This window comes from Hydra vulgaris, chromosome 06 (assembly GCF_038396675.1).
Source record: "Hydra vulgaris chromosome 06, alternate assembly HydraT2T_AEP".
Lineage (NCBI taxonomy): Eukaryota > Metazoa > Cnidaria > Hydrozoa > Anthoathecata > Hydridae > Hydra > Hydra vulgaris.
The window spans coordinates 41,586,580-41,610,310 of record NC_088925.1 but is presented as its reverse complement, the minus strand read 5'-3'; positions in this window follow the sequence as shown (position 1 = coordinate 41,610,310).

The window sequence follows — 23,731 nt, the reverse complement described above, 5'->3', positions numbered from 1 at the left end:
ATAGTTTTCATTCTAAACTTATTTCAAAATGCATTTTCGAACAAAAATAAAAAGATTTGTAGTCTAATATTAGGCGGGTGGTAAACGTCATAATGTCAATACTTATATTTACTATTTTACCCCATCAGTTGCAGCACTTATTGGGGTTTAGATCTGCCTCTGAATATTGTATGGATTACTTCATACAATACTTGTATGGATTATTCCACACAGTACTTGTAGTTAGGAGTGAGCAAAACCGAATATCCGGTCCGATTTTTCGAATAGTTTTCTAAAATTCTGAAAAAGTTTTTAAAATTCTACTTCGGTTCCGGTCAAACAAACTCTGGGTTCGAAAACAGATATCCAATATTTAGATATTCGTTTAAATCCGATCGAAAACCTGATTTACTTGTTTAAAACGGATCGGAAACCGAATTTATTTGTCTGAATCCAAAACTATACAACAATATTTAAGTATTTTACCTCTTGGATGTATAAAATATATTCGTTTCTCTTTTAGAAAATGGTGCATTTCATTATTATCATTATTTTATCAGAAAGTTATTTATTTTTGCAAAAAAATGCACTTCATAAAGATATATAAAAACATTCATTGAAAGAATAAAAGTGTATAAAATGGAATAATTATTACAAAGATAAATATAAAAATCTGCGATAGAGTTTTAATAACAACAAAAGCTTTTTTAAAAACTTTTTTTGAACATTTTTTAAACTTTTGTATAGTATTTACATAATAAAATATTTTAAATTAATTGAAAATATATATAAACAATATTCTAAATAGTAAGTGAGTAAATTTTTAAATACGTTTTAAAAACACATTCGTGCGAACAAATAGTTTTAATATCCTATAATTCGAAGTAAAATAGTTTTATTCTGTAATTATAAAAAAGATAAATATTTGAATAAAATTTAACCTATAATAATGCATCTATTTATAACTAAATATTTTATTTATTTATAAATGAAATAGCAATAAAAATTATTACTTATATAAAATTATGATATCATTAACGATAAAATAAATAATAAAAATCAAACTACCTTAAAGTTAATCTATGTTATTTATAAATATTTAATTATTTTAGGACCGGAATTCCGACCGATATTTTTGATTTTTAGTTTAATCCGGTTCCGGCCGGAATTAGAATGCTTTAGGCCGTAATGTCGTAATTTATTTTTTTACCTTTCTTATTTATACATGTGACATGTTCTGTGTAAAATAAATTAAAAAAAACACTGTTAATAAAGAATTATAGGTAAACCTAGGCAAAAAATTCAAAACTCTAAACGAACACAATTTAATTTTATTAACAATAATCAATTACGTAAGGATTTCTGGAAGTTTAGGAATATTGTGGTTTCTGACGGCGATAAAAAACTATTGAAATTATAAACAAAACATCTAAAAAATATGTTATTAAGCACCTGCTATCGACTACCTAGGTGGTCGATAGCAGGTGCCTAATATATTTTATATATCTAACGGCGTTATATCTTTTGCACTGAGATCACATTAATTTCAAAGGGATTGCTAACATCATTTATGAGACCATATTTAAAACATTTTACGCCGCATATGATGCCAACTTTCTTATTATTGAAAAACAATTAAAATGAAAAGTTTTAATAACCCTTGGGTTACCAATGGTTTCAAAAAATAAAACAGATGTTGTACATAAAGTAGTATCTTAAACCGAAATCATCTGAAAATGAAAAAATATATAAAGAATATAAATATTTGCTCGAAAAAATTTGAAAACGCTTAAAAAAAAAAATATTACTCAAGAATATTAGACAAATTTAAAAATAACTCTAACCGCACTTCGCAAGTAATAAGAGAAATTACTGGCAATCAAAAAGCATATCAAGTTCTCTCCCCCAGATGATTATAGTCGATAACAAATGTATTCATAAATTAAAAGCCTTATCCGACAAATTTAACAAATACATTATTGAAATCGGCCATAAATTAGCTAATAAAGTTCTATTTACCCCAGTCGCCTTTAATGATTTCTTAATACCAATGGATGGTTGCAGAATTATAAAATAAAAATAATAAAATTTACTCAAAGAAGTATACTCAGGATTATAAAATAAAAAAATGAAATTTACTCAAAGAAATATAGTCAGATCTTTAAAATTTAAAAAATGATTTTAAAGTCAAGCCTAGGAGAAGAAGATAAAAATAAGGTACTCCGACTTGAAGATCGTCAACGAAGAAATAATCTTTGTTTTGAAGGAGTTGTAGAAAATGACTCTGAAAGCTGGAAAAAAAAATTATTAATTTGTTAGAAAATGAACTTAATGTAAAAGTAGTAATTGGAAGAGCTCATAGAACAGGAAAATTAGATACAAAAAAACCAAGAACTATTGTAACAAAATTACTAAACTACAAAGGTTGAAATTTTACAGAATGCAAACAAACTAAAGGATCGGGAATTTACATTAACGAAGAATATTCAATTGAAACTGCGGCAATTCGAAAAAAACTTTTTGAAGATAGTAAAAGTCATAGAATTAAATATTCTATTGTCATTTACTATAAGTTAATTGTCAAAGAATTTAGAAATAAAAATTTTGTTATATGATTTTTTTTTTTTAAAGATTTTAATATTGTTTGATTTTTATTAATTTTTCTTTGTTATATTACTTTTATTTAAAATGGCCGAGGATTCAGCTTTAAAAAACTTTAAATTTAGTTCATTACTAACTAAAAAATCAACACTTTTAAAAAAAGATTCAGATCCTGATATTAACTTTCATAATAATAATGATCAAATAAAAAATATTAACCCATTATATTATAATGTAAATTCAAAAAATATCATTGAATTAATGTGGAACGACTCAATCTTTCATGATAATATTACAAGTTTTTAAAAAAATTTTGTTTCTTTAAAACAATTTTTATATACAAAATTAATATTAATTTTCAAATTATTTGTCTCAATGAGACATGATGTGATGACAAAAATACGGTGAACAATTAAAATTACCATTTACCAAACTACAAAGTGATTCACCAAATTAGATTATCAGGCAAGGTAGGCGGGGATTGTGTACTTTTATTAAAAAATCATTTTATGTTTAAGTCAAAGTTAAATTTAAGTTCAACCACTAATGATAATGAGTTATTGTGTGTTGAACTAGTTAATGTAACCTCAAAAAACATTATCGTCCATGCTTTATACAGATCACCAAATGGATCAATTAAAGTGTTTGAAGATCACATTAAAAGTGTAATTAAAAATAATTCGGTTTTAAAAAAATCTGTTTATCTGGCTAGTGACTTAAATCTCAATATTTTAGATTATGACACAAATAAAAACAATGTAATCTATGAATATAATTACATTCCTGTCATCAATACCTACGCGCATAACTATAAAAAAGTAAAAGTTCAATAGATCAAACTATCATCAATAACTACCTTAATACAAAGATAAAAAAAGGAACATTTAAAACAGATATCTCTGATCATTTTCCTATATTCATTATTTCACAAAAATGTAATAAAAAAATAAAATAAAATGTATTCAAAAAAGTAAAAAAATAACAACTAGAATAATAAACGACTCCTCAGTTTAAACTCTGATAAAGCGTACGATATATTCATATCAGAGTATTGTAAACATTATAACAAAGCATTTCCAGAAGTTTCAAAATTGGTTAAAACAAAAACTCTATTAAACCCTTGGATTACCAAGGGTATTCTTAAATCTTCTAAAAAAAAACAATGACTATAAAACAAATTCCTTACAAAAAAACCATTCGCAATGAAACTAATTATAAAAACTACAAACGACTCTTTGAGTCAACTGTAAAAAAATCAAAAAAATATTATTATTCAGATCAATTAAAAAAGTACTCGAATGATCCTCAAAGTACTTGGCGTATTATTAAGGAAGTCATCGGTAAAAATAACTCTGATAGAAATACTATTCCAAAATCACTCTAATTTAATAATAACTAAGTTTTAAAAAAACAACTAGTGGCTGAAAGACTCAATGAATTTTTTGTAAATGTTGGTCCTTAATTAGCATCAAAAACTGAATCCTCATAAACCAGCTTTGATGCATACTTGGTTTTTAATAACACTAATTTTATGTCTAATGATAAACTTATTGAAAAAGAATTATTAGTCGCGGTTTCTTTAATCAAGCCAAAAAAATATAAGAGTTGACAATATAAGTAGCCGCCTCTTCCGATAATTGACCAATAGGCAATATAGCTTGATCAATTATTGTGGCACCATGTCTCTTGTGCATATCTTGTGCATTGTAGGAGTCATTGGATACCATCCATAAATTTCAACATAAAGTTCTGCTGTCAGTTCTGCAAACTTTTCAAATTTTTTGATATCTATTTTATATTTACTTGACAAGGTTTCCAAAATGATACTACAATTTTTAATAAGTCCAATGTTAACTCCTGTAATGCAGAATGAGGTTTGAGGATCTGAGAAAAATCTTCTTGATGTATTGCCATCATTAGTATTCCCAAAACCTGCAGTTAGAATATCCACCAGCAGCCCCGTTTTCTCTTTGAATTTGTTTTAAATGTTTTTTTTTGTTTCAGCTACAATTATTTTATCATCTTGTGTTCTCGCTTGCCATTTTTTTATGGGAATGTGGTATGGTAAATGTAGTAAAGATTCGAAAAACCTAATCCTTGTATGCAATATCGATAAAACAAATTTAAGGGCATCTGGATTATCTATTTTTTTTATGGTTAAATTATTAAAGTCTTTTGATGTTAGTCCACATATATAGCACCTCATAGTAGATGTCGTGTTGGTTGCAGCATTGCATACTTTTGCATCAACCATTGTAAATGCCAAGGTATATGTATAATACCACCTAAAAACTTCGATATTTCAGTTTTTTTTCAAGTTTTTTATTTGATCTTCTCCATAGCAGATTTCTTCATTTGTTATGTCTTTAGTTTCATGGATAAGACGAATTCGAATTGGGCAACAATATCTTGTAGAAGAGAGCACAGGGTTTTGCCAAATAATCTTCTGGCTACCAATATGACATATAAGCCGTAGAGGCACAAATCAACTTTAAAAAATGTTAGAGTCATTATCTGTACTATTTTGGAATTTTTGTTTAAATGTTTGCTGCTGTGAGCCATCACAACCCCATTTTGATAACATTTCTAAATTGCTTCTTTCTTCTTCGTTTAAGGTTTCCAAAACTTCATCTAAATATTCACACAAGCATCCAGTTGTGTGGTCTAGAATATCTTGTAGTTTAATTTCACAACATGTTTCTGAAACTGTCATTGACTCTTGTGGAGGATAACATTGTCTTTTTGATTCTTTCAAAAGCGAATAACATGGATAAATATTTTTATTAGCTGCATGAATTATTTCATATTGTCTCCTTGTCATATTTTCTTCCAAAAAAGTTGATAATGCTTCCGATGGTGTGTGTTTTTTTATAACATTCGTCTGAATGGAATTGAAGTTTTCTCTATATTTGTTTGCCTTTTCCGGTGAGTAGCTAATATCTTTCATTATTCTAGACGCATCCCAATGTCCTGCATCACGCTGACTCATTTGGGCAGCATAGGTTAGTTGTGCATAAGATATTTGGTCTCTCAAAGCTTTTTGTTCTACGTCTCTTGCTTGGCGAACTCAACAACTCGATATCTTTTGATGGTCGACCAGGCCTTTTTATTATACAGGTGGGTAAACTTATGATAGCATTGAGCCATAGTTCATTGTGCTTCAAAAAACGTTCTTCTATGTAGTTAGCAATATCCATATTTGTTTAAAATGAAACTTGAGAGTATTTTAGGCGTTTTTTAGTGAACTTTGTTCATTTTCAGTACATTTTGTAATAATTTTGAGATGATCTTCTAAAAACACAAATTTATCATCAATTTTTTTCTTTGGGCATTGTTTCATAACACCGTAGAGTTCTTTTCTGGTAATCTCTTTCACCATTGGTTGGGATTCTAAAAAAAAAATGAAATAAGTTTTTATTCAAAAGACAACGTTTTTGTCGTATTATTTAATCAAAATTAAATTTTAAAAAATGGAAAATTTATGTGGAACATTTTATTTCAAAAATGCTAACTAGAATAACTAATGTTTAAGTCACATAAAAAATCTTTGCTAAATTCGGCTTAATTCATATACGAAAACAATTTTGAATATAGTATTTACAAAAAAAAATCTAACAATTTTAGTCTCGAATATATATTTAAAAAAATCTCACTTTGTTAAGTAAAATGAAGAAACTATACATTTATTTTGTATGTACATACCTTCTTCTTCAACGTTCATCGTGATTTATTAAAGGTTTTACAGCATACAAGCTTAAATAATACATTTAAAAGTTGTGTTTGACAGGAAGCGTAAAAAACAAATACAATGAGCTCACGCTAAGTCCGAGTTTAAACTTTTTTTTATACCTGGAAGGGGGAGTGGGCAACACTAAAATTGTTGTTTAGTGATGTAGCCTTTATAAATCTTTCATGATATATAGTTAATAGTATACTTTTACAAAATTTTTGTAATCGACTTTTGATCGACTATTACTTTGAAATACTCTATTGTGCGACGGTGGAAAAACAGGTAATATGACTATCACATGTGGTGTTCCCCAGGGTTCAATACTAGGACCCCTCTTAATTCTAGTTTATATTAATGATTTAAATAATTTTTCTAATATCTTAAACTCAAATTTATTTGCCGATGGTACTAACTTGTTTTATTCCAATGAAGATATTATTACATTATTTTTCACAGTAAACAAAGAACTTGATAAACTAAGCCAATGGTTTAAATCCGATAAATTATCCCTACACATTAATAAAACTAAATACACATTATTACATCATGCTTCTTAAAAAAAACAAATATTCCATGAAAATTACCGAATCTTTTTATTGATAATAATTTCATAAAAAGGGAAATATCGTTAAAATTCTTGGACGTAATTCTAGATGAAAATTTTAATCGGAGAGAACATATAAATGTCATTGAGAATAAAATTTCAAAAAATATTGGTAAACTGTATAAAGCTAAACAGTTTTTAAACCAATCTTTTTTGAAATACATATACTTTTCATTTATACATTATTACCTAAACTATGCAAATATTGCTTGGTGCAGCACCAACGTTACAAAAATAAATAAACTTCTCTGCAAACAAGAACATGCTATTATGATTATAACAAATAAAGGTCGGCTCTCCCATACAAAAATACTTTTTAGTAAACTCAATATATTAAATGTTTTCAAAACAAATCTTTATCAAATTCTTATATTTATGTTTAAAATTGATAAAAAAAACGGCACCGTCTTTATTTTACTCAATATTAAAAAAAAAAAATCATATATACATCACAAGATTCTCAAAAAATAAATTTAGTCAATCCAAAACCTATTACTTAGCCACTAAATACTTAATCACAAATCGATGACTTAAATTATGGAATACACTTTTAAATGATGATCTTAAAACACTCTCTTCGCTTAACCAATTTAAAATAAAACTTAGGCGAACTCATGTTACTAAGCGACAATTAATTAAATTTCTTCAAAGGCGTTAAATAAGAGTACTCTCATGGTTTGGTTTATATAATTATGAATATGTTTATTAATTTAATATATACACATACAAATTAAATAAAAAAAATCTATTATAAATTTTAACACGATTTAGTTTTATCATTTGTTTATTACCGAGGATGTAAAAAAGTTTATACTATATATTCTTGAAATCTTATGTAAAAAGTACCTCGAATTGTTTGCCATGTATTTATATGTGAGTGTGTGCATTCACTTTTTATCTTTTTGTTTTTGTTATCTATATTTTTATTTATTTTATTTCTTTTAACCTTTCTTTCTTTATTTAAAATATCATTTTTAAGAAAATTTAACTAATATTTAAAAGATTTTGTATTATCTTACACGGTTTTTAAAAGCTATGCTATGTATGGTATATATTACGGGGCTTAGTGATAACACAACTATAGTCTTCTTTTTGCTCCTGTCATGTAAATTTTTATTTACTAAGTTATTGTAATTATTCTCAAACGACGAAATATATATATATAAAAAAAATTATCTGTTGATGAATTCAAAGTCGCCTTTAAATCACTAAAAAAAAAGTTATCGAAGCTGTTGGAATTAATGTTGACATTATTATCGAGTGATTGATCATCTTAAAGATATTCTTTTTAAAGTCTATAAATCATCTGTCCACCAAGGAATTTTTCCTGATCGACTAAAAATTGTAAAGATTATTCCGATTTTGAACGAAGGGGACTGTGACAATATCAGTAATTATCGCCCTATATCTATTCTTTCTACTTTTTTAAAAATCTTAGAATTTTTTATGTACAATACTGTATACAGTTATTTTGTTTCCAATATTCTTTTATATACAATAATCAATTTGGTTTCAAAAAACATAATGCCACTTAACATGCAATCATCCAATTAGTACGAGAAATCTCGATTTCCTTTCAAAGATCCCAAGTCTTTTTATTGACTTGTTGAAGGCTTTTGATACTGTCAGCCATAAGATTCTGCTCGAAAAACTAAAATACTACGGAATAAACTATATAACTACAAAATGACTTCGAAGTTACCTATCAAACCGCAAACGGTATGTCTTTATTAACAATTATAACCAAAGCTATCTTTTAAATATTTCCTGTGATGTTCCTCAATATTCTATCTTGGAACCACTTTTGTTCTTAATCTATATAAATGACTTAAATAAATCCTTAAACTTAACGAGTATCATGTTTGCCGACGACACTAACTTATTCCTGATTAATAAAGACATATCCAAACTCTTTTCTACATTAAACGATAAACATTAAAACAAATGTACTAGGTTCAAATGTAACAAGTTAACTATTAACATTAATAAAACTAAATGAATTCTTTTTCATTCGCTCTCTAAAAAACGCTATTTACCCCAAATTTGTCCAAAATTGATGAAGTCAAAATAAAAAGAGATTTTGTTACTAAATTTTTAGGAGTGGTTCTCGACGAAAACATTAATGGGAACCACATATTGTCTATATTCGCTCAAAAATATCTAAGAGTAACGGAGTTTTATATAAATCTAGATTATATTTAAACAAAATAGCCTTAACCCAACTTTATTACTCGTTTATTCACACGTATATAAATTATGCCAACATAGCTTGCGGAAGTACCGAAAAAAGTTAGAATGCTTTTATTGCTGTCAGAAGCATGCAATCCGGTTGATTAATTTTGCGGTTCGTGTTACTTATTCCAAACCGTTATTTATGGAGATGAAAATACTTAATATTTACGAGCTCAATGTTTATAACATTTTATGCTTTACTTACAGATGGAAAAACGATTTAACTTTACTTATCTTTAAAGACCTTTTTTCTCTAAACCCAGTTAATAAATATTTACTTAGAAATAAAAATTCTGTATATGAACCAATTTTGCATTACATTTCGACCACCATATCTTCTATATCATAAAATCCATATCATAAAATTTTTATATCTAATTATGATATACCCAATACTTTTTCAATCTTTAAAAGTAAACTTAAAATTTTTATCTTTTTCATTTAAATATTTAGTATTTTAATATATTATCTATTGATGATATATTTAATACTTTTTATAACAACCACGTATTTGTCTTTTTAAGAGATTAAGAGATTAATTCATATATGTACTTATTGCTTTATATGTTTTATATAAATTTATATGTGTATTTATTTTTAGGAGCTCTGACGCTTTTAGAAGCTCTGACGATAAGATCCAATTTTTTATTATATATAACTTTAGAGGTTTGATTTTCATTTTCATTTTGTATCACGATTTAATGTAGTTTATTAGTCATTTTTATGTATTGATGTAAAAAACTTGTAAAAGGTTCTGATGATAATATCATTATGATCTTCTTTCAGAAGCCTTGTTTGTTTATTTTTGTAAATAACGATAAAAATGTAAAGAGAGAAAAAAAACAAAAGTAAAATAGTTGCTCTTCAGGTTTTTTTTTTTTTTTAATTAAAAAATGTTAACTGCCCCTAAAATAAGTTTCTCTGAATAGATAAATGAAGCAGGGGGAAAAAGAAAAGTTTTCTTGTTATACAGCATATTTGAGGATAGTAATCCTAATTATTGCTGTACCATTTTAACACTGGTTCTTCATTTATCTTGGACAAAAGCCAACTTTTAGGCAAATGTGTTGCTTATTAGGGAAAAGTGACCGTTTATACCTTGGATCAACAGCTGTTGAGAAAACATGTACTTTACTATTTAGTACATTAAAATGACTTTTTAATGGAACATTATTCGTGAATATTTTTCCAATAGACTCTTTTAGCTTCTTCTACATTGATTTTGTTTTAGAGTCATCTGCAAGGCTTGTCGGAAAATTATTTAATGCGCGAATATGTTACTGGTGACAACATTGGTTTTGATTTACTGACTGTATGAGTAATCATAAAAAGTGGTTGTAAAATTACCATTTCATTTTCAATTAACTTCCATTCACTTCAAATTAATATTAAATTTAATCAGTGAGGGCGGTTTCCATCCAAAGTGAAAGCATGTTTTGTGATAAGACCTTAAGAACTTTTTAGGGCACCTAAAATTACAATAACAAAATAAATAAAAGATAAAAAATAACATTATTATAATTATTGATCAGGCCGGTACTGCAGCCGGAACTTTATTGAGAACTCCAACAAATCCGGTTCTAGTCCGAATTTAAAATTTCTGTTCCGGTACACCCCTTTCTATGATTGTATGCATTTAGTTCTTTACAGACGAACGCAAAAAACGCTAATAGATAAATTTATTTTTTGCCGCTATTCTGCAACTTGTATGGGTTACCTATAAAATTATTATTTTTTAATATTATATTTTTCCTAAACCCTACTTGTATGGATTGTTCCATACAATATTTGTATGGATTGTTCCATACAATTTTTGTATCGGTTTTTCCATACAATACCTGTGTAGATTGTTCCAAACTTGTATGGATTATTCCAAACTTGTATGGATTATTCCAAACAAAATTTCGAAATAAGTTATACCATTTCAAGGAAATTTACAAAAGTACAAGTACAAACATAAAATTTACAATACAAGTATGGATTTTTTCATACAATACTTGTATGTATTGTTCCATACAATACTTGTATGGATTATTCCATACAATACTTTTGTGGATTGTTCCAGACAATACTTGTATGGATTTTTCCATACAATGCTTTTATGGATTATTTTATACAATACGCATTATATCCCATGCAATTCTTGTATAGATTATTCTAAACAATACTTGTATGATTATTCAGGTATTGTCAGGTATGATGGTATGGTCTGGTATATTCAGATATGAGGTCGTCCATAAATTATGCAACGCTAAATCAAATTTTCATTAATTTTTTCTCTTTCTTTCTGGTGAACAGACGTGTTTATTAAGTCAGTTGAATTAAAAAAAAACTATAATAAAATGTTACAATAAAATAAGATGGCTCAGAGAAATTAAAAAGATATTTTTAATTCTGAGTTCAGATACTGTTATATTTGAATATTATTTAAATAACGTTGCGGAAATATGTTCTCATCCAAACGGAGTCAGTTATGCTAAAAACGTTCAAATGGTACCACAAAATAAAGAAAAAGGTAAAGAATGTAAAGAAGATATTTGTGCTTTTATTGTCGATGGTAAAAATAATGTAGCAATAAAAACACCTACAGAAACGTCTAGAATAAAGGCTATTTTGGGAAATAAAGATGCAACAGAAATTCTATTGCTGGTGAACGTAAAGTGCGGGAACTTTTTATCTTTGTAAGAGGGGTCTGTAATTCAATATCAGAAGAGGTTTTGTCTAACCATAACAGAAAGGAAATAGGTATTGAACCGATTGATGTTAAGCTTAACTTCGAAAATAAGTACAACCGTTTATTTAGAGTAAAGATAACAGAGCCGAAAAAAATAAATAGTGCTGAAAAAAATAAAACACTAAACCCTGATGTTTGGGACAATAATATTATTTTTAAACCATTCAGAATGCATTGTGATACCTTGAGAAGCAAAACATCTTAATATTTTCTTCATTTGAAGAACAACCTTCCTTTGTTAGTCAACAATTTTACTCAAATCAGATACCAAATTTTAATTTAAAATGGAAGGAAACAAAGTAATTAAAATCTTTGAAAATATTTCTTTTTTTACATGTAACTGCCAAAGTTTTAAATCAAATTCAGTTTATATTTCTAAACTGTTCAAGTAATATAATATTATCTTTATATTAGAACATTGGTTTTTAAATATAGAATTTTTTTTGCTCAACAACATAGCAATGCCGATACATAAAGTATTTTATCTTGCGGCAGAAAAAAAACCATATGGAAGACCATTTGGAGGGAACAATTAAACCTTATTATGTCAATTATAATTATCATTGCATATGCAGATGATGTAATCATGCTAAGTCCTACAATTGCTGGTCTTCAAGATTTCAACTGATTAACCAATTTCAAACCTATGGAGTGGCTAATTTTATCAAGTTAAACGCTGAGAAAACGGAATATCTAATTTCTGGATCAAGTCCTATTTCAAACAACGTTATCCAAATTAACGGAACTTCAATATATCTTCAAAAAAAAAATAAAAAAACATCCAGGTTCCAATGGAATAATGATACTAATAAGAACAGGATTGCAACATTTTAAAAATAATCTTAAAAGAGCGTATAACTCAGTTTTATTCGATTGCAATAGCTCTAATTGACAGTGGAGTTCGTTTTTGCAAGCCGTCAACAGTTTTTCATCAATATAACTTATTAACAGTTGCTAAGCTTCAAATGGGCTTGAGCTATACAAATTTAGCAGCAGTTCTCTTAGCAACATAGATTCTGTTGAAAGAGCAGTTTTAAAATCCTTTTTTTTTCTCAAAATATGGTAAAAAATACTTGCTTTCGTTTTTTTAAAATAGAGGTTATTTCAAATATTCTACTCCAAAACAAAGTAAATCTATTTATCAGGCTATAAAATAATCAAACTTGCTATCTAGTTATTAATACTTAAGGCTAACAATATTGAAAGGCGTGTTGGTTTACTGGTCGTAATTTTATAAAGTAACTTTAATATAGTGTATTTTACCTATAATTTCATTTACTGGGTGGTAAAGAGAAAATATAATAATAATTTAAATAAATACGCTATTTTTATTTTTCATTTAAATTAGGGTTTTGCGAAGGAAAACTTTGATCTTTTTTGTCTTGTTTGTTAGTTTGTTTGTTTAGCGTTGCGTAATTTATGAACGATCTCTATTCAGATATTTTTTAAAAGCCAGAGTATCTTCTGCATTTCGAATCTTCCATAGAGTTTTGCGCTACCTTTTACTTGTTTCGTGTGTGTGTGTGCGTTTTTGTGTGTCCGTTTTTTTGTGGGCGTGCATGTGTTTTTTTTTAATAAAAAATAAATTTAAAAATGTTTTGGTGTTAAATGCAGTAGTAACTAACTAATTTTCTGTTTCTTTTAACTACATCTTTTTTTTCTACTGGACAATACAATGGATTAAAAAATAGTTACATTCCGCAACTCGTTTAACGTTTGAAACTATTATTTGGTAAAAAAAATGTTGAGTTAAAACTACTACTATTATTTAAATTTCTTCCTTACCCTCTCCGAACCCTATTGCCGCAATAAAACGGTATCCCCAAATAAAAACTGGGTTCGTCACTGTTTTGTGTTATTTCTTTTTGTAAAGTTTCTGAAGCTGTTACTTTTTTCATAATCGGCGTAGGCGTATATATAAATAATATATAACATGCAAAGATACTTTTTTGCACGAATTGTGGAAGCTTTTTTAGTAATTGATGCAAGTAACTTTCAAACATCAAACAAACTTAAGTATGTTTAAGCTTATAACAAACTAAAATTATTAATTTGCAATAAGTTAAATTGATTGGTGTTGGGTAAAAAATAAAACCCAAAATTGAGGAGGGGGAGCACAAGTAACAAGGTTTACTTGTTCTCAGGCACTAACATCTGTGATATTTTTCAAAATCTTTTCATTTGATATAAGGATATAAAATACCCAAGTTTAAAGATTGCTAGTTAAAATCTTATGGTTAATAATTCTTTAAAATCTCAATGGTTAATAATTCATAATTGTTTCTAAAAGAGCACAATTTTTAATATAGTTTGAAATCTATGGATTTATGGATAAAAACACTTCAATATCTTCTTTATCTAAAATCTACACATTTAATGAATAAATTTATAGTCAAGTTAAATTTTCAAACTATTTTCAATTTCTTTTTATCGTCACTATGCTTTTGTCAGACATATAACTTTAAATTTTTTGCACAATTCTAAGATTTAGGTGTAGGATGAACAATGTATTAAAATTTATGTCAGCATTAAGGATTGAAACATTTGAACTGCTGTATTTGCTTACACATCATACCTTTAAAAGCTTTTATCTGAATGTGAGTGATTTTCTATCAGTATCTATATATTTTTTATTACAGGTTCAACTCTTTTTATGTCAATATCATAAAGTGTAATATTGATAGCATTATAACACTTTATGATATTGACATAAAAAGAGTTGTATAATAAATTAAATTCTATTTTAAGCTTATGATAAGGTGTCATTCCATTGACTAGTTTTAACCTATGTAAGTGAAAACAAATCTAAATTCGTTTAACTTAACTTGTAATTTTTAATTTTTATGGTTATAAAAGAAATTAATAATATATTTAATGGTTATGAAATTATTGTATATAAAAAAATCAAGAAAAGTAAAATAAAAACATCAAACAACTTTTATATTTTAGTCAAGTCACAAATGGTCATTGTACAACTTAAAAGCAAAATTGTTGTAAACCTTTTTTTCCTTTTTCCTAAAGTGTAGCTGCTGCCTTCATTTATGCAGATTTTAAATGCTTAATCAATTTTTAATTTTATATAACGTTTTAAAAAAAACGTATGTAAAAAAAAGTGTTAAACTTTTCAGAGATAAGATTTGGTTCAAGATAATGAAACTAAACCAAATCTTATAAAACAAGATTTATAACTGAACCAAATCTTATCTCTGAAGAGTTTAGCACTTTTTTTATAAACGTCGCATAAAAACTTAAATCCAATATTCATTCGTTCTACATAAACTATACAAAATATCTTAAATATCCAAATTTACATAGTCTACTCCTATCTTCAACAAATATTCCTAAAGTTTCATCTCTTATATCTAATTTGAAGCCGAGAAAATCAATAGGCCCAAATAGCATTCCCACAAACATTCTTATCAATTTTAACTATGAATTTTCAAATATTCTTTCTAAACTACTTAACATATCATTCGTAAATGGAACTTTTCCGAATGTTTTAAAACTATCTTGTGTTGTTCTAATATTTAAAAACGGCTCTAAACTTTTATGTACTAACTACAGGCCTATTTCTCTTTTATCTAACATTAGTAAACTTCTTGAAAAACTTATGTGTTCTAGAGTGTACTCTTTTCTTAACTCTTTTAACTGTTTAAATGAAATTCAATTTGGTTTTCGTTCAAAACATTCTACCTGCCATGAACTTATAAATATAACTGAAAAAATCAGGAAAGCTCTCGACACTGTTCATTTTGTTTGTAGTATTTTTATAGATTTACAAAAAGCTTTTGATACCGTTGATCATAACATTTTGATTTTTAAATTAGAACACTGTGGTATTCGTGGTGATGTAAGTGAATGGTTTCGCTCTTATCTTACAGATCGGAAACAATTTGTAAGTATTAATGGTTATAATTCTACTTATAAATCTATTGAGTGCAGTGTTCCTCAAGGTTCTGTTCTTCGTCCTCTTTTGTTCTTAATTTATGATAATGACTTAAACAACTCTATTCGCTTCTCGTCAATTCATCTTTTCGCTGATGACACAAATCTATTCCATATCAACAAATCGTATAATTCTCTATGTAAAAACATAAACTCGGATCTAAAAGATATTGTTCACTGGTTAAATGCTAACCTAATATGTCTTAACGCAAAAAAAACTGAACCAATCTTTTTTTCATCTTCTAGAAAAAAACATAATTAAAACAACAATTCTAAAATTCAAATTAATAATAAACAGTTATATCCTACAAAAGTAATTAAATATCTCGGTGTTTTGATTGACTGTAATCTCTCGTGGAGTTTTCATATTGATGAGCTACGCAAGAAACTAACTCAAGCTAACTGCGCACTTTCAATAATTCGTCATTATGTCAATAAAATTACACTAAAGAATATTTACTGTGCATTATTTTTATCGCATCTTAGTTACTGTTGTCAAATTTGGGGTCAAAATCGCAGCCACACATTAAAATATTGATGTCCTCTCAACGTCAATCCATAAAAATTATGAACTTCAAACTTTTAAGACAGAAACATCAGAATCTTTCAAAGAACTAAAAATTTATACCTTTCCAGACCTCCAACTTTTCCAGACCTCCAACCTTTCCAGACCTCCAACCTTTCCAGCGCAAAACTTGCTAATCCTCTTTTTGTTTTTGGCTCTCTTAATAAAAATTTTCTTCTGTAACAGACTTTTTTTGTTTTTGACTCACTTAATAAAAATTTTCTTCTATAACAGACTTTTTCTTAATTAAAATTTACCCTCTTCTATAAGAGACTTTTTTACAGAAAGTAGAAAAATGCATACATACTCTACTAGAAACATATATAATGGAAAACTTAGTGAACCATCATTTAAAACTCAGAAGTATGGTAAACATTCTGTTGTCTATCAGTGCATTTGTGAATGGAACAAGAGTCTTGTATGCATAGTGAATGAGTTTAAAAAACTACAACTCCAACCACCTTTAATTTGAAACAAAATCAATTTAAAAAAATTCTGAGAACAATTTTATTCTAACTTATTGACATGATTTTCACAAAATATTTAAAATATACTCTTATTTTTTTAAATTATGATTACTACAATTATTATCATTAACTTCTTGCTTGTTTATTTTTTATTACTATCATCAAAGTATAATTTTTGTATCTTTACTTTGTTTATGTATGTTCTATGCGTGTATGCGTATTATTAATAATATTATATTTAAAAACTGGTGTTTCTCCTTTGATCAGAATTCTGTTTGAGTGACACCACCGTATCAGTCATTCAGTTATTATTACTAAATACTTATAATTAATTTACTCATTATTATATTGTTATCGTTTTTATATATGCATATATATATTTTTTTGTTTTTTTATTAAGCAATTATTTTTACTTACTTCAATCAAGTTATGAAATTTTTTATTACTATCATTATATTTACTATTATTATAATAATATTGTATGATTTAAAAAAGGAAAATAAATAAAAATAAACAACGTGCATCTCCTCTAAAACGTTTCTAGACCTTGGATTCACTAACACTCCGACTCAATTTTGCTTCTTATTTAGTCATCGGCTCAATGTTTCTCATTGACGGGTTTTTTTAATTTTTTAAACTTACTTTTTATTTTTAAAATTTCTATTTTTTTTAATTAACTCTATCGCTTAATTTTTTTCTTGTATAAAATTCAAATTTACATGAAATCAATCCTTCGTTAGTTTTATTAAACTTTATAATCTTATTGCTGCACTTGGTTACAGAAACTCTTTTATTTATCTAATCTATTGCACAGCCTTTCGATTTAATGTCACAGTCGGTCGGCGTTTACCAAAAAGGTCAAAACTAAAGATTATGAATAAATAGTTCATAATTTTCTAGTCATTTTCAACTACCATGCATACATATACTACAAAGTTGAACATTTTGTTTGTAGTTTATCAATTTTTTATTTCCTTTAGGATACCTCAGAGTCAACATTTTGTTAAAATATAAGTGAAAAACGTGAAATATCTGAAAGTAATGTTAATTGTGACTTTCAGAGTTAATCTATTCTCGTTAAATTTCAAATTGTTTCATTAAATTTACCCATATTTTAATGATTATTTTAAAAAGCATGGGTTTTTAATTTGCGTAGAATAATTTTCATACATTTACTCAAACTAATGAAGATATTTATATCAATATGTGAAACAGGACGTAGTGGTCAGACTACTATTTGTCCTGGTCATATAACTGTCATTTTTGTTACACGTCGTGTATAAATAATATTTACGTGACGGGGCAAAAAGATATTGTGTAATACGCAATATTGTATGTATTTTTTTTGTAGAAAATGCATACCCAGGGGTTTTTAAGTTCTTAAAACCATTTTTTACAATTTTCAATATAAAAAGAACTTGAATTTTAGTGTTTGTAATACCGCGGTGGGATAAAATCAACTTATAAGCACACTTTGATAATGTACATAACCACTTAATTAAAAGATTGTCTGCCTCATCTTACTTGGTTTTACATAACACTTGGTTAAAAGATTGTCTGCCTCATCTTACTTACACTCTCGGCACGGTTGCTGCATGTTGTCAAAGGTTGCCTCCTGCATATTGAGTAAGTCTCTCCAATAAAAAACATAAAAAAAACCATTTGGTTATGTAAAACTACATATAAAATTAGAAACATATTTCACATATCATTTTTTTTTTCTAAAAAGTATTTTTCTTCAAAACTTTAGGCCCCTCTCCTTCCCCCAGCCATGCTACCAAACCCAAAACAATTATATTTTGGTACATAATATGCCAATACCAAGCAATTTGACTCTTAAAGTCATGTAGGTGGCTATAAGCATGCCCGCCAAAGTGGTTCAAACACAATATTTTGATTGACCATAAAAACCATATAGCACGCCAATCAGAGTAGTTAAAATTTTTGATGTCAGAAATGGATTCTCTCTCCCCCAAAAACATACGCTTTGATGTATAATATGGTCCCCAATAATAGAATTTTCATTTCTGCAGCTGTGATAGAAGCAAAAAAATTCTCATGATCTTTTTAAAGTTTTCTTGCTACTTCTAAAATATCGTTTTGTGTGTGTGTTTTCGGACATTTCAGAAATTATTTTTTAGACTAATTATATTCAATTTTAAATTTTAAAACAGTTATAAAGTGTTACAATTATTATTTTAAACAATTTTAAAATGTTTCAATTATTACAATTTTTTTATTTTTATTACTTATTAATATCTTCTATAAACTTTCTGATTTCTGTAGAATAGAACTTTGATTATTTAATAGTTAGATTTAATTGTTTTTTGAGCTTGCTTCCAAAAGTTATTTTTTGATATAACTATTTTGGTTTCAATATAATAAAATGGAATGAATTAGTAATATCAAATATAGGTTCACTTCCTTCTGAGATAAATCTTTGAGATAAAAATTGTGATATTTGTTTTTAAACTTTAACAATTTTTCTAAATTTAGCACAATTTTAAAAGTTAAAAAATATGAGCCCAAAAACAATTAAATCGAAGTACTTCAATTTTTTACCGCTTTCGATTAATCTCGCATTAGCTTTCAATTTTTAAAAGTATCATCCAAAACATTTGTTTTGAAAAAACTTTTAAAAACGCTTTCTAAACCAATTTATGAAAACAAAACATATTCATTATCCATAGCAATTTGAAAACAAAATTCTGGCAATTTTAAACCAAGAGGACTTACGTAAATTTGAATTTAATGAAATATTTGATTTTCAAAATTTGAGCGCCAATTTGATGAAGAATCCTAAGAAAAAATTTGATATAACAATTTATTTTGTTTATTAATATTTGATTTATTTTTAATAAGTATACAAAATGCATAAATTGAAAAAAAAATCTTTAAACAAGATTCAGTAGTTATTTCTTATTTTTGTTTCAAATGCCAAATATTATACTCCGATAATTACTTCACTCGAAATGCAAAAAACGAAAATGCCGAATTGCGAATAAAATCGACTGGTGTAATACGGGATTATGGTGTTAGAGGCTTAGTGGCTTTGGCACATACATTGACTGATATAGGATTGAATTTACAAAAGAGTGCTGACTGAGGTTTTGGGTTGGCGCAGTGATTAGGTTTAGAATTGAAAAAAAAATTTTGCGCACTTTATTCCAAGATATTACCCGTTGAAAATTTCCGCATATCCACAATTTACCCGTGTCTGAAACAACCAAGTTTCTAGACAATATTTAATATTTCCTATCTGACTTTTTCACGCAACGTTCAGACGAGAAGTCAGACGAAAAAAATAAGCATTTTTTACTAATTTTTGTAATTACTGAACAAAATTTGTTTATCCGGCTTTTCTTTGATAAGCTTGGTTTCCGATAGCTGTAGGAACATCGCACAGCAGTTGCACAACAACATTAATTTATAATGAAAATATTTTGTTAAGTTGCTCAACTTAATGTCGATTATACAACATATTTTATGCTGTTAAATAATTGTTGCAGAAATACAAACAAGTCAATTGTTGCAATGCAACAGTAATTGTACTACAAAATTGCACAACAGTTGTACAATATTTTTACATTTATTGGAAACCAAGCTATATCATAAAAAAACATTTCGTCGGAGGTTGTTACTTATTGTGTTTAGCCGTGTTTAAAAAAGTTAAATTCAGTTACATTTATTATTATATTATCATTTATTAAAACTATAATACCATTTTATGTTGAACATCTGATTGGATTTTTTTTTTTTAACTTTTTTGTTTGTTAATAATTTGTCCTAATGGGTATGTTTTAATAGGATCTGTGTAGATATAATTAAAGAAACTATGTAGTTTTTGATAAAAAAGAAAATTTTTCTTTTGTTATTGTCAATGCTTTTTTAAAACATTTTTGTTGATAAAACATACTTTCTCCGATACTTTCTTAAAATGCAATATAAAGTGACTGCAATAAACAGGTACACTTTGCAAGAAAGCAAAGAAACAAGGTTGTACTTTCATCAGCTTACTAAAGTTTTACTGAAGTAACTGCTCAGACAATAACAAAAAAAAAAACTTCAAGAAAATTCTTTACAAAAACTTTCTTAAACCAGTCAGATAAACAAACAGAATTAAACCTCCTTAATTTACTACAATTATATTGTACACTAAGTGGTCCACTTTCATTCCATGTTTTCCATATATGGTCAACTTTATAAACAGCATAAGCAGAGATCATTTGTAAAGTGATTAAATTACAAAGCTTGCTAAAGCTCTTACTGCTGTTTTTAATACGTTCAGGATATTTCATCCTTTTTTTTTATATATATAATTGGTTTCAGGGCTAATTGACAACTTGGTTTCATTGAAGCAAAGCATCATTAGAAATAAGTTGTGTTTCTTTATCATACTTAATGTAATTTTTTGAACTATCAAATAAAAAATTTTAGAATTAGAAAATAAAACTGGTGCACAAAATATTTTAACATCTTGGCTAATTTGCAGATAAAAATTACCATCGTGACGTCTTGAAAAAAAAGAAATAGAACACACTTTTCCAGATGGGTTTGAAAACAACTCTTCCATGCGGCCGTGGTGCAGTGGTTAGAGCGCTTGTTTTAAAAGCAGGAGATCCAGGTTCAAAACGAGCTCTGGACATATATTCGCTTCACGGTAAGGAAGGAGGCGTTAACTTCCTGGTTAAATGCACTTCTGCGGTGCTCCGTGACAAGACCGTTAGGTCTTCTTGGGGCACCTAAATAACAAAACAAAAAAACAAAAGAAATCTTTTTTCAATAATTAAAAGCCTTCCTAAAACACAAAGATCCATATAATAACAAAAAAAAAAACTCAAGCAGCAACAACATCAATATATTGTGCAATACTTCTAGAATATTTGTAAAACTTGTGGATTTTCTAGGTGTTTTAGGATGAAGTGTTTTGTAGTTTAAAGTGCTATTGGTAGCTTACGTAGTGTTTGAATTTTTTTTTATATGCAATAGTTTATTATAAGCTACACACACTAAGGTAGTGCACATTGTATTCTGATCCTTTACTACAGTTAAAAGAATTATAACAAAGAAAGATGCACACAAACTTATTAAAATTTTCTATCGCAACCTCCCTAATTTCCTTCCTTTCCTTGCTCAGTTAAATATATAAATTAAAAAAAGGTCTTTTGAAAATATAAAGGAAAACATACCAAAGAAAGTAGTGGGGGCCATAGGAGAAAGATCCTCTTATGCGCTCCCCCCCCCCATCCTTCCTTGGATCCGTTCTTGTGTAAAGCTATACATTCTTTGTATTTACATACGTGTTTATATATTTAAATTTTTGGATAAGTATTTATATAAAACTGTTGCAACCTTTAGCATCAAAAAATGCTTATACGTGTATTTTATTGTACAAATTTTAAGTAATTAAAGTATAAACTATATTTTATACTTTAATTATTTAAAATTTAATTTTATTCGCGGTTATAAATTGTTTTTTCGTTTTAAAAATCCCTTATTGCTATATATATAGCACAAAGGGTTGCACGTGAGAACACAATGAATAATGCATAAAATATTATTCTTTACGAAACGTTAGAAATATAAAAAAACTTTAACCGATTATATTTCAATTGAAAAAAATTGCAAAATAAAGCAAACTAGTAACAACTCATGAAAATTTTTGTTGCGTTTTATAATGAAAAGATGACCTAGGTCATTATTTTATTATATATATATATATATATATATATATATATATATATATATATATATATATATATATATATATATATATACATATATATATATATATATATATATATATATATATATATATATATATATATATACATATATATATATATATATATATATATATATATATATATATATATATATATATATATATATATATATATACATATATATATATATATATATATACATATATATATATATATATATACATATATATATATATATATATATATATATATATATATATATATATATATATATATATATATATATATATATATATATATATATATATATATATATATATATATATATATATATATATATATATATATATATATATAAGCATTATTTTAAAAACCTGTTTTCAATACCTATGTATACAAGAACCTATATATATGTATAAAGGTCTGGTTTAAAAAAATAAACCAATCAAATTTAAATAACAATAGTTTAAGTAAGGCGATTTTAAAGAGTTTATTTGATTCGAGCTTTTCAAATTATTTTTAAATAAGATATTTGGAATCTAATGACTTAAAGCCCATGTTAAGATGATCCTGTTTTGGTACTGCTTGAAAACTCTCGAAAGTGCCGTTCAAGACTAAACTTTGTTTCATATTTAAATTATGAAGATTTTTTCAAAAAAGAGGTTTTACATTATCGAACTTTGTAAAAATTTGTAAAAGGTTTTTTTTTAATTTTTAAAGGTGAATTAAACAAAATTCATTAAAGTAGTTTTGAAATTTTATTAGAATTAACTTGCGTTTTGATTTAAATGGTTGGATTTAGTGGATATTAACATTAACATACAACTGTTATATGCAGAATAATATCTCACACATGAAAGGTTCGCAATACCCATTTCTGTTTACTTCTCATATTGTCCTAAAACCATCTTTTGGTTTACAATAAATTTATTTGCAAGTTTTAATTTCAATACATTTTATATAAAATTGCTAAGAAAGTTTTCCATTTTAAATCACTTCCAGGATGTTTACGGTCAATACCATTTTAATAACTATTATATGGATAAAATGATCGAATAAATTTAGTTTTCCTGCATTCAATAAAAGTCACTTATTTGTAAACTACTCGTTTATTTTATCTTATTATTCATTTTATTATGAAGGGGGTT